The 12,675-nt window shown below is 39.0% G+C and overlaps 1 protein-coding gene and 1 long non-coding RNA gene across 4 annotated transcripts in view; both read left to right on the top strand.

Moving 5' to 3' along the window:
• CTBP1 (C-terminal binding protein 1) overlaps positions 1 to 12,675 on the top strand; it is a 449,102-nt gene that overhangs the window by 244,862 nt on the left and 191,565 nt on the right. The window lies entirely within an intron of this gene.
• The window catches only part of LOC114023477, a 46,957-nt gene that overhangs the window by 33,766 nt on the left and 516 nt on the right, over positions 1 to 12,675 (top strand). Inside the window, exon 2 of the long non-coding RNA XR_003566792.1 lies at positions 11,023 to 11,123. This is a non-coding gene — a long non-coding RNA (uncharacterized LOC114023477). The remainder of the gene's footprint in view (positions 1 to 11,022; positions 11,124 to 12,675) is intronic.

The following is a 12,675-nucleotide window of genomic DNA, read 5'->3' as shown; positions in this document are numbered from 1 at the left end:
GCTGCATCTCCCACTTCCAGGCCTTTGTACCGGCTGGGAAAACTGCATGGAAATCTCTTCATCCTCATTGCTGCTTCTTGATGGCTCAGCTTGCTTTAGGGCTCAGCTCACATGCCCTCTTCTGAAGAAGGCCTTTCCTGCTTCCCTTTGACTGCTAGGGCTTTCTTATACAAAGCTACCTTGTGTCTACTTTGTATGTCCTATATGTATTTCTGTGTGCACATGTCGCCTCCTCCTTCCTCAAGGGCAGCGACTGTTTTGCTTTTTCCTTTGTTATCTCCAGCATCCAGCACAAGGCCTACGATGTAATAAGTGCTTAATAAATGTGTATGGATGGTTTACCATCTCATACATATTTCAATTTACATTTCCTTGATCATTAGTAGTTTTAAACAATTTTTCAGAGGGCTGTGGATAGCTTCTAGCTCTTTTGTTAAAAATTCTTTGTTCATATCCTTAGACCATTTAGTATTAGGGACAGCAACTTGATCTTATGGATGTTGCCATAAATTTGCCTATAGATTTTGAATGTCAGACTTTCATCAGAGTTCTTTAGTGCATTCCCCCCAACTATATCTTCTGTTCTTATTCAAGTTGCATTTATTTTATTTTACAATAACATCTTTATGTAAGTGCACATGGTTATTTTGTCTTTTATATAGTCCCTTCTGTTGTGTGTTGCATGACCTTTCAAGCTAAATTTGAATGCTCAATTTAGCAGGCTGGGTCATAGAATTTTAATTGAAAGAGACCTTGGAGATAATTTAATCCCATATCCCACCCATCCTAAGGGTCTCTTCTACAACAGACCCAATTTATACTTGGCTTCTTCTAGTTAGGACCACAAGACCCCGTTTCACACATTTGGACACTGGCTCTAAGCGTAGTTATCCTATTATTCTTCGTTATAAAGACTCACTTGATGATTTTTAGCCAGTTGGAGTATGTTTGCCTGAGTCATATAACATTTTTTTTCTCCCTGATATCTAAACAGAAGCCTCATTGCCTCATCTTTTTAACATTATTTATTTGTCCCCAATTATTATTTTATCTTGGCCTCCTTTACTTTGTAGTGTAATATGCCATTTGGGGATCATCAAGTGACATAATTCCCATTTATAACTTATTTCTATGGGAAATGAGGCTTTCCGAGATACCATTTTAAGTACATATCCATAGTGTAATGGAAAGAGAATTGGGTTTGTAGTTAAAGGAGCTGACTTTCAATCCTGGCTTTATTACTTACTATCTATATAATTTGGGCAAGTCATTTAATCTCACTTGGTCTCAGTTTCTTCATATGAAAAATAAGGAAATTCAATGAATTGATCTCTAGAGCCCATCCAGATCTAAGTAATGTGCCCTGTGATCCTCTTCCCAATCCTGTAACATCATATAACTCATGTGAGAGGTAGTATGGCACAGTGGAGACCTGGGCTCAGATCCTGCCTCTGCTACGCACTTACTCACTATATGGCCCTGGATAAGTGACTTAACCTTTCTGTGCCTCAGTTTTCCCAGATGTAAAATAGGAGTAACAAGGCCTGAGTGAAATTTTCACTGGCTCCCTCTTCCAACCATGTTAAAATATAAATCTTCAACTTAGCACTAAAAGTTCTTGACAGCCTGGCTCCCTTCCAACCTTTGCAGCCTCATTTCACATCGTTCTCTTTCAAACAATCAAAGTTCCATTAGAGTGGCCTCTACTACCTCCTCCTCTTCTTCCCTGTCCTTGCAGGTGATCATTTCTGATTCTGTCCCTCTGCCCTTACACAAGCACTGGTCGCCCCTAGTGTCCTTCCTCTGCCCTGTCCTTTGGTAGAAGGATCCTTTCACTTCCTTCCCAACAAGTGGAGTTGCCACCTCCTCCATGAGGCCTTCTCAATCCCTCCTTCTACCCCTTGTGGGCACCTTCTCCCTTTAGAAAGGACTTTTCAATAGTTTGTTGTATCTGTTTCTCTGTGTACATGGTGTATCCCACCCAGTAGAGTATGAATTCCTTGAGGGCAAGACCTCTTTCATTTTTATTTCTGCGTGCCTACCACCTAACTTGGTCTATTGCACCTAATAGTCATATGGTTACTGGTAAATTGAATCAAATGAGTGTCTACCTCAGAGGGTTGTTATAAAGCCAAAGGAGGTAACCTGTAAGATACACTGAAAAAAAAAAAGTGCTGTGTAATTGTTTTGTCAGATATTATTGTTATGCTGAGTGTTACACTGAAGACCCTAGAACCTACATGTGATTATGGTTTAAGCTGATGGAGATATGGCCACTAAATTTTAGGGCCAAGGAATAATCATCATCAGTTACTTATTTACCAACTTAATACAGAAATAGTTGCTGTTGGCAAGCTAAAGAATTACGTTTTGCTACTGCCAAAGTATACTTAACAATTCAGTTTAATTTATTTGTATTTTCAATTACTGGCCTTCCTAGAACTGCTTAAAAGAATAACTACAAAACATTTGTAGTTACTATCCATTTATATAGAGAGGTAGAATAATGGATGGTTTTGGACTTGGAGTTAGGAATGAATCAAACAAGGAATCCACAAGTATTTGTTACACACTTTCTATATACCAGTCATTGTGCTAGATACTAGAGAGAAAAAGACACACATGCATATATATGTACACATACACAGAAAGAAAGAAAGAAATTAAGAAAGAAAGGAAGAAAGGGAGAAAGGAAGAAAGAAAGAAAGGAGAGGAAGAAAAAGAAAAACAATCCTTGCTGCCTTCCCAAGGAGTTTATACATACAAAATAAATACAAGGTAATTATTTGTGGTAGGGAAACCTTCACAGCTGGAGGGCTCAGGGTGCCTTAAGGTAGAAGGTGGTGCTTGATCTAAGCTTGGAAGGAAACTGGAAATTCTGAGAAGCAGAAATAAGGAAGGATTGCATTCCTGCTACTGGAGACACAGAGATACTGCATGAGGAATGCCTGGGTTCAGATCCTACCTTTGACTCATGAGCTTTGTGACCATAAGCAAGTGGTTTAACCTTTCTTTACTCTGAAGGCAACTCCCTAGGTCGGGGTGTGTGTGTGTGTGTGTGTGTGTGTTGGACCCCTCTGACAGTCTAATCTCACCTCCTTCTAGGGGGTTGTTGAGAGGATCAAATGAGATAATATTTGTAAAGCACTTTGCCACACTTAAAGCACTATGGAAGTGCTGGCCATTGTAACCATTATTATTTCTGGTTTCTTCAGGCTGTTAGCAGCCATCTAAGGTTAGTTCCTGAAACTTAGAATTACATCTTACTAGTACAACCAGTAGGTCCTGCTGCCTCCCTTCATTCAGCAGCTCAGGGAATATGTAGTAAGTACTTGCTACTTTAGACAAAAAACAAGTTTTTTCTGTCTTCCCAGTAACTTCTTCTGAAGGAATACACATGAATACACAAATAAATATGTTAATATTTATTCTTTTCTAGGTTTTTCCTTCATTCAACGTTGCAACTCTGGCTAGAAATCTAAGAATATAGTATATTTAATAAACCATTTAAAAATTGAATGGTTATAAGGAAGTCAGATGTTTGTTGTTAAAGTTTTGAAGTTTTATTGTTTAGCTGATGAGTTTAAATAATTCTCATGATTGCTGCTGAAAATTAAAACATTGAGAGGTATTATCTAACCAGCAAATATTTATTGAGTGCCTATTACTTAATTTTTCAGTGTTTTAAACAGCTCTCTAAGATGTTAAGTTACAAAGAAGGTGCCAACTTGCATTGGCAGAGGAACATTGCCTCACCTGTTACCTACAATAATGAAACCACAGATCCAGTACTTGACCCAATCCCTGTTACATAGCAAGGCCCTATATCAAGTGCTTTGGGGGGCCAAAGAAATTAGAGACTCTATCCCTCAGAGCAACTCTCTCATTGGATTGATAAAACAGAAGTTTCTACAATGATAATAAACAAAACCAGGAAGTACACAAGAAGTTAAATGTAAGGTTAGGGTATTCAGAGTACAGGAGATTATTACTCTGGGTTGGTGAGATCAGAGAGTACAAATATAGCAAATGTTAAGTGCCTAATAGTTGTAGAGTACAGTATAAGTCTTTGGTGAGATACCAAATATAGCTGACAAGTCCCCTGCCTACCACATGGGGGGAGTAACTGACATAGGCACAGTTTCCGTAACACTAACAGTGTATAATCAGTATAGTGGAGGGGCACACGATAAAGTGTTCTTTGTATTCTAAGAATATCGGTTATTACCAGCCTGGGATCAGGAAAGACTTCTGGTGCAGATGATACCTTAAATTGGACTTTAAAGATTGGAGAAGAATTCAGCAGGCCAAGATGAGAAAGAAGAGCATTCCACACAAAGGTTTCAGTGAGAACAAAACCTAAGAGGCAGAAGAGATGGGCATGTTCCACAGGTCCAAAATTAGTCAATTTTGGCTAACATGCAGAGTATATGCTTAGGAGTAGTAATGAGATGAGGCTAGAGACTTAGAGTGGCACAAAACTGTGGAGAATCTTCAGTGCCCAGCAGAGGAGGGTGGATTTTCTTGGTAGACAGTAAAGAGCCATTGAAGATTTTGAGCAGACGTGTGCGTTTGATAGCTGTGTTCATGCAGCTGTAATATATGGATATTCTCTCACAAATCACAACCCATCTTTACCTCCCCTCATGTATTTTGGGCCCATCACTAATGGGCCAGTAGCCTGTCCAAAATATATGTATTGAAGACTAATTCATCATCAGGGTAATAGGCACTCGCTATTCACTTGAGGTTTTGTTTTTGTTTTTCCTATGTGAATAACTAGGCTAATCTCTTGAGTGGCTATGGATTTCCTTGAAGAAACTCAGTAGTGTTCTGGGGCTTGATGTGATCTATGCAGTCTACAAAGAGGAACTTTTGGAGGAATCTCCCAAGAGGAAATTCCTTTTCCACTTCAGCTCTATGTAGGACATCCTCCTGTAACAGTGAGAAACACTTTTTGCAAGTGGGTTTGTCCCCATTTTATGCTTCTTTTCAGGCTCCTGGTGAATCAGACAATCACAAGACAATGTTATCTCTGCATCTATTAAGGCTTCTTGTATGATCATAACATATATAGGAGTCACCTTGTTGGAGGAGAGCTATTCAGGCTTTCCCTCTACAAAATCAAATGACCCCCCCCTTTTTTACCATCAATAAATAGGATCTTGTATTCTCTATACCCTTAAATCTGTGGTGATACTTGTTCCCTTTTTGCTTTCATCAAGGATACTCCCAATAGACACATACAATCATTCTTGCAAAGACTTTGTAGAGATAAGAAAGTAAATTGGTCAGCGGTTGATGGTGCTTTCTTGGTTCCTTTTATTTTTGTACCAATATAGTACACATACGTGTGTGTGTGTGTGTGTGTGACAGAGAGTGTGTGTGAGTTTGTGTACATACACACACACACACTGTCTATAATTCTTTTTCCGTGGGGGTGGGGGTGGTATCAATCCTCCTTTGAGAAGTCTTGAAAACTGATCCCTCAGTGCCTTCAAAATAGTTATCTACAGCACAACTTTCTTCTGTGTAACTCAGATACTGTTCCTGGTTTTACCTTAAGTACTATTTCTGCTGCTTAATATGCCACACCTGGGGATGCAGAGAGTTGTCCAATAATAGCCTCAAAGTCATTTAATTGGTGAAAGGTCCTCTGGAAGTATCAGATAGGTTGCCCTTAGGCCACATGCAGCTCACAAGACTCCCAGTTGCCACCTGAACCAGATTAAAATGTAATTAAGAAATATTTAACAAAATAAATAAGAATACAGTAAAACATAGGTAATATTGTATTTTAAAACTCAGTCAATATGTGGCCTTCAGGGATCCTTATGTATGGATTTGTGGCCCCATTTCTACTGGAGTTTGACACCACTGCTGTAGTGGGGGTCAAGACTCACAGTTTAAGAAGTGCTGAAGGGGTTGTGAGTGGAAAAAGTTTAAGAAGGCCTGCTCTAGAAGACCTTCAGTACTTGCCATAAAGAGACAGGGTATAGCAATATCTTCTATGTAGGCTTGGCTAATTTTTCTTTAAAAGGTATTGAAACCATTATCATCATCATCATCATTAGTGTTGTTACAGTCACTATAAATTAGCTCATGACCCACCCCCACCTCCCACTCACTGGTGGGTTCATCTTTAATGGTCAACTAGTTGATATAATTAGCTTAAAACAAAGATATTTATTAAAATGACATAGCATGAACAGGAGTAATAGAATTTTCCTCCCTTAAACCTAGGGTGTGTTCTTCTACAAATACACAGGTTTAGTGGGAAGAACCAGAACACATGTAGAGTACACTAGGAGAGACACGTAGGGAACACAAGAAGCTCACACCTTGGGTGCTGCAGAGCCCCAGTGTCTTTTCTCAATGGGGTCCTCGAATTGCTCCCCTTGGCCTCAGTGTGTCTGCTGGGCAGATCACTCCACTGGGCTCCTTGCATTGCAGCTCAACTCAACTCTGGGCCTACTCTCCTGTCTCCTGCTGAGAGAGTTGTTCTGCTGTGAGATGTCATTGTCTGTGGGACAGGAGGAGAGAGAAATCCCCCTTCTCACCCTTTGCCTGCTAGACTGTGGAAAAGATATAAAGGAAAAGGCCAAGAGTGATTCCCACTCAAGTGTTGAGTTTTTCTTTTGTAGCTGGCTCAGTTCTTGACTACTACAAGTGATTCTCTTCCTTTCTCAACTGTCAAGACAGCTTTCTCTTTAAAGGCCACAAAGGTAGAGCTGATCCTTCAGCCAGCCAATGACTAGCCTTCTTCTAAGTTTATCATGCTGATTAAGGGATTTCTTTGCCACCTACTTTACATTAAAATGTAACCAAAATATCCCTTATTCCCACATCCCTGAGCTGTGAAAGTCCTTATTGTTGCATCACATATTAAACTCCATAATAATTACAGCTCCGTGAGAGAGCGATTCTATATTGTTGCATTCTCATTTTCATTATCATAGTAAATCATTAAGCTAAGGGAACTGGAATGGTCTACAAAGCATCACATCTTATTATTATTGCAACATAATATTACTTCTCTGAAGTGGCCTCTTTTTAATCTCCATTTTTTTTAGGTTTAAGCTCTCTCTCTAACCTTACAGAAAGGTAGATGCCCTGGGTTAATGTAATTATCTCTTACTCTTTAGATTGAGCAGCTAAGACATAATACCAGTATTTGATGAGCACAGTTGCTGCAGTCAGTACCTCCTGCAGGGACGTGTAGCTTTCTGTGTGGTTTGTCATCCTTGCAAGCTAGTACGCACTTTGGACTATACTGCCATTAAGTCAGAGCCTTCAATGATTTCTGCTAAGCAAAATAAAAAAGACCCAGTTTAATAGAGGCCCTGTGGGATAGGAGGGTGGGAGAGAGGAGAGAGACTTCAGAAATGAAAGGTCAATAATTATTCAAGTTTACATGAAACAGCTGGAATGGCTTTAGGTTATAGTCCTAGTTCATACAAGCTAATTTTTAACAATTGTAAAAATATCCTATATGGTTTGGTAAGATTGTAACAAGAACTCAAAATTGTGAATTACTTAAAATATGATCTTATCTTAAATCTTGAACTCATGCTAAATCATATAAAGGTTTAAAATCTGTTTTATATCCCTTATTAAAAAGATGTTTGGAGTTTAGCTATATTTAGCAACTAGCACAATGCCTTGCACAAGGAGACAATTAATAAATATTTGTTTAGCTCCTGTTGGATTCACTAAGGAAGCCATCATTATATGCTGTTTGGTTTATTTCAAATCCTGCCCAGGGCCTCAGATGCCCTTCACTTCCAGCTCTGATGCCTTAGACTCTGAGGAAGCAATTTCATAGAATCTCTCAGAGCCAGAGATGACCATAGAGATCATGGAGGCTAACCTCCTGACTACTTCTTCTCCAGAGAGTAGCAGGGGAAGGGGCTGAGAACCTGAGAACAGAAAGCACACCATAGGGTGAAGGTATTGACCAGGGTCCAAAGTTTTATTGATTGTAGACATCTGGAGTATTGTAAAACATGCATTATCTGTAGATTCTAAAAGGAGCAAGCTACATCCTCATAGGGACTTAATAAATAAGAGTGAGTGTCTTCAGAGGACTCCTCCCTTTGCTATTCACTGTAGTAAACTGACCATAGTTGATATGAAGAGCTAAAAGAGCCCTTCTAGGTCATCTAATTCAGAATATTTGTTTAATTTACAAATGAGAAAATTGAGGCTATGACTTGCCCAAGATCATATGAGTAGCTGGGATTCAAATGTTAGTCTTCTGTTGCCATTGCTAGTTGGGTCTAGTTTTTTTTTTCTTCCTAACCTTAGGACTCTTTGAATTTACTTAAACATGGTTCTCTTCATAATCTCTCTCTCTTTCTGGCATTTGGCATCTCTGTTTGAGTTTCTTGAACATCCTGTACAGAGAGCGTCTCAACCCAGACCCAGGAGCTAAAAAAGACAGTGCGCCAATGAGCCAGAAAACAGTGGTCCTGGACTGGAACAGATCTGGATTCAGGTTACAGGATCATTGGTGTAGATCTGGGAGGTACATTAGATATCATCTAATGGGCTAAGAAAAATTAAGTGACTTGTGCACGTCTTATAGATAGTAGAAGGCAGAACCAAGATTCTAACACATACCCTCAGGCTCTGAAGTCTTCTCTTTTGTCTCTGTATCTTAAAGGCATTCCACAGCTGAAGGATCCTTGCAGAACTTATTTTCAAGATGTTGGAAGTTGATCTTTGTAATTTGTGGTTATCTGTGTTTGCAGATTTCTTGTCGCTCTGCATTATAGAAAATAAAATAGGTTTACTAATCAGAGCTGGCCCCAGAGCATTTCAAATTACTTGCTTACTTCAAAGGATATGAGAAAAGAAAGGAGATTGGAGGGGGCAATGTATATGTGTTTGTGTATGTACATATACATACACATACAAAACACACACCCCATCTCCTTTTGTGTGTGTAATATGTATGTATGTCTATATGCCTATGTTGTGTATATGTATGCACCTACCCATCCTGAGGTCAAATATAGCAGTTACTTTATACCTTTCTAATGCACTGATCACATAGTGTTGCCTGTTTCTCCTAGTGCTCAGTGCTTTACTGTATTGTATGTATATGTGTTGAATGAATGAATGGGTGGATCAATGGATGAGTAGACTGATATCTAGAAATACCTCTGAGACTCTTGGGCTATCATACCTTCTTCTCATATTTTTTAAACCATTCTTCACATCTTTAAATTCTTTTTCTGGTTCTGCTGTGTTGCCAGGTCAGCATTTTCTTCTATATTATAAGTTCTGCATCATTCATCTTCACAACTTGGTCCTTAAGTTGAAGTTTCCCCTCCCATTTTGCACCTTAGATCTGAGTATTTTTATGTAAATGATGCTTTTTATCCTTGAGAGAAGGGTATCTCATATTGGTCACTTCACAAACTTTCTAAATATCAACGGCTATATGAATTTATATCACTTTTATTTTATCATAACAATTTGGATCTTCGCTCAAGTACAATGACTTAGGTCCAAGTATAATGTAAACATACCTTTAGTAAAAAGCTTGTAGGGTCATAGGATTATAGATTTAGAGCTCGAAGGGACTTGCCTAGTTCTACTTCCTCATTTTACAGATGGTGATTACTTGACTAGTTCTCTGCTAGGACTTTCCTAGGTGCTGTGCCTAGGGATATTGACACTAGTGATACCTTATCATCTGGCTAGAGGTTGGAGTCTCCTGGATAGGTGCAGATTCCATTGCTGAAACTCTCTGACCCTTTTTTATGAGTCTTTGTAAAATATATTACACACTTCACAGCCCGAGTAAATAATTTATTGAGTAAATACAAGCTTTTGTTGGTTGAATATAGGTTATCACCATGATCATTAGTTAATACATTGTGGTGTCAAATTACTTGCAGAGATAGTAGTAGTAAATGTGAATTGACCATGGAGGGGGTACTCTAGAACCTTCTCTTTAAAAATGTCTCAGATGTCTACTTGGTTTGGGGCCTTTGCCTCATCCCCCTAAAACTTGAGTGAAGGTTATGAAGCTGTATGGCTTCCTTTGTACAAAAATAGTTATTGAATCAAAGGTTATCAGAGTCAAGGGATCAGAAATCTAGCACTAGCAAAAATCTCCACTGGTTTTCTTCCTACAATGATTCCTTTACTCTCACCATCAACATCCTTTGACTTGTCACCTGCATGTTAAACAGCTGTGATTTTGGCGTCATTAACAGCAGCCTGGATCAACTTCTACCCACTCTCCTAATTCACTTGAAAGCTGCCTAAATCACTGCTCAAAAAACCTTGATTAAATTTTATTCAGCTGTAACTGGATACCAACCCTTTACAAAAACAGCTCTATAATTTAGTCATTGTGGGAACTGAGGCCATTGCTAGATCTGCTCCAAGAAGTGGCCCTGGATACAAGTGACAGTGCTCCCAGCTTCAGCTGGAGAAGCAGATCGGCAGAAAAGAGGGGCAATCTTTTTTTCTAAAAAGATTTCAGCTAGCTGTAAATTACATTTTTTCTCTGAAAGAAAACTGGTCACCATAACTTTTCTCAAATATGGTATGAAGGAAACATGTTCCAAGAATAGAAAATTTAGAAAAACAAACCAGGTCTTTGATTACCTTGGAATAGGTGAAGGATTCTCAATGTGAACCCTGACTTCTTAGATATGAGCAAGCCAGAGAGACTTTGATAGCAAGAGTTTAAGGCTTCACAGTCATTCACAAGCCCTGAAAATTTTGATTCCATGTTGAGCAAAGCAGGGTTGGTTCCTATACATTAGTCCTGTTCTGATGCCTCCTCACGTCACAGAACAGAGGTGATCCTTTTGTGAAGATTTGTGGAGATGATTAGCAGAGCAGAAGCTCCAACAGATTCACCCGTGCTGCAGAGACTTGGGTACAGCCCCGAGATGAATCATGGGTTGGTTACCTGAGGAGCATCCTAGCAATGCTTGAAAGGCTTGTCACCAGAAGGCTGGCCACCAGCTGCTGATTTATTTTTTTTTGCCACAGCAGTTAATGAAGACTATCTGCAGAGGCATGGATGGGTTGTAATCTACATCTGGGGAGTACCCACACCAATGAAATTATGATTCTTTTGAAGTGTTGAAAGAAGGGTGAGTTATGATTACATATTATTTCTGAAATTAGGTTAGAATCATTACTCCTATTTAAAGATATTAGGGGAAAGGTACTAAATTGTACTGAGAGACTTAAGTCTTTAAAACTCTCATTGTAGGGGCAGCTAGGTGGAGCAGTGGATAGAGCACTGGCCCTGGAGTCAGGAGGTCTTGAGTTCAAATGTGGCCTCAGACACATAACACTCATTAGCTATGTGACTCTGGGCAGGTCACTTAACCCTAACTGCCTCACCAAAAAAACAAAAAACCCAAAACTCTCAGTGTATTATCTTTATATATATGTATATTTGACTGACCCTTGGTGACACAGCTAATATTTGTCAAAGTCTAAAACTAAGTGTTTCTGACTCCAAGGCCAGCCCTTTATCCACTGCTCCCCAACACACTGTAATAAGGTTAAATGAGGGTTTATTTAATGTTCTTTTATTGAATTTAATTTTATAAGTATGGGGGGGTGAAATTCAGTTGAAGAATTGAAGGGGAATATTCAAGGTTGTACATACAGGATCTTGAACTCAGAGTCCTACGTGATCTTTAGTAAGGACATATGTACAGGAGGAGGCATCACCCATCATGCACTAGAACATTGCCTAGGCATAGAAGAGCAGGCTCCTAAGCACTGAAACAGCATAGATATGCCATGACAGCACTTCCATGACGTGTGAAGTGAAAGGGGGAATAACCCTTCCCATCCAAAGAACTGGTGCTGGCGTATTTGGAGAGGGCTTTGCTCCTAAAGCTGCAAAATCTTCCTTATCAAAGGATGGTAACCGCCGCTCCCTACAGACATCACATGGCGACATCAAAAATCACGGCTTCTTGATGCACAGCTGTTTAAGAAATTCCCAGCATCATCGGTCATTTTTTTTAAAGGAATGTTTTGAGATTGAAAATATTGTATAATATTTACATCTGAAATAATGTGCTAATACCTTTCCATGTAATAGAATTCACATTCTGAATAATCCTTTCTTGTATAGAATGAATAAAGGAGATATCATTGACATGACATTAACATGAAGATGGCAAAAATGTCACCAAGCACTAACCTAGCTTCCTCACAGTGAGCTTTAAAATATTCTATTTGCAGAGAAGGTTTGAGTGTCTTAGTTAAGGCTTTAAACTTTCCCCACAAGTACAAAACTCTAACATGCCTAACTTTTTTTTTTAAAAAAAGGGTTTTTTTTCCTTCTTTTTCTACCTATCAGGGGCTACTGAGATATATAATGCTTAGCATATCCCTATAACAGATTTCCCCAGATCCCTGTGTGTTTACTAGTTGAAGGTTCTCTTTCCTCCATCTTAGCCGTCTCTTTTCTCTGGTGTCACTTCCTAACTCTTGTCATATCTGTTCCTTACCTCCCCTTTAACTGCTTCTGTTCACTACTTCTGAGTTGATGTTTCTTTCCCCAACCATGATAATCTCTTTATTCTTTTCTTTTGTTTCTTCATCCTCTCTTTTTCTGCCACTTTTTTCTATGGATTTTTTTTCAATATCAATGACAGCAATTTTTCTCTGAAGAGCATC

The sequence above is a fragment of the Vombatus ursinus genome, unplaced genomic scaffold (genome assembly GCF_900497805.2).
Source record: "Vombatus ursinus unplaced genomic scaffold, bare-nosed wombat genome assembly UNPS02014818.1, whole genome shotgun sequence".
Taxonomy (NCBI): Eukaryota; Metazoa; Chordata; class Mammalia; order Diprotodontia; family Vombatidae; genus Vombatus; species Vombatus ursinus.
This window is presented reverse-complemented; position numbering and strand designations above follow the sequence as displayed.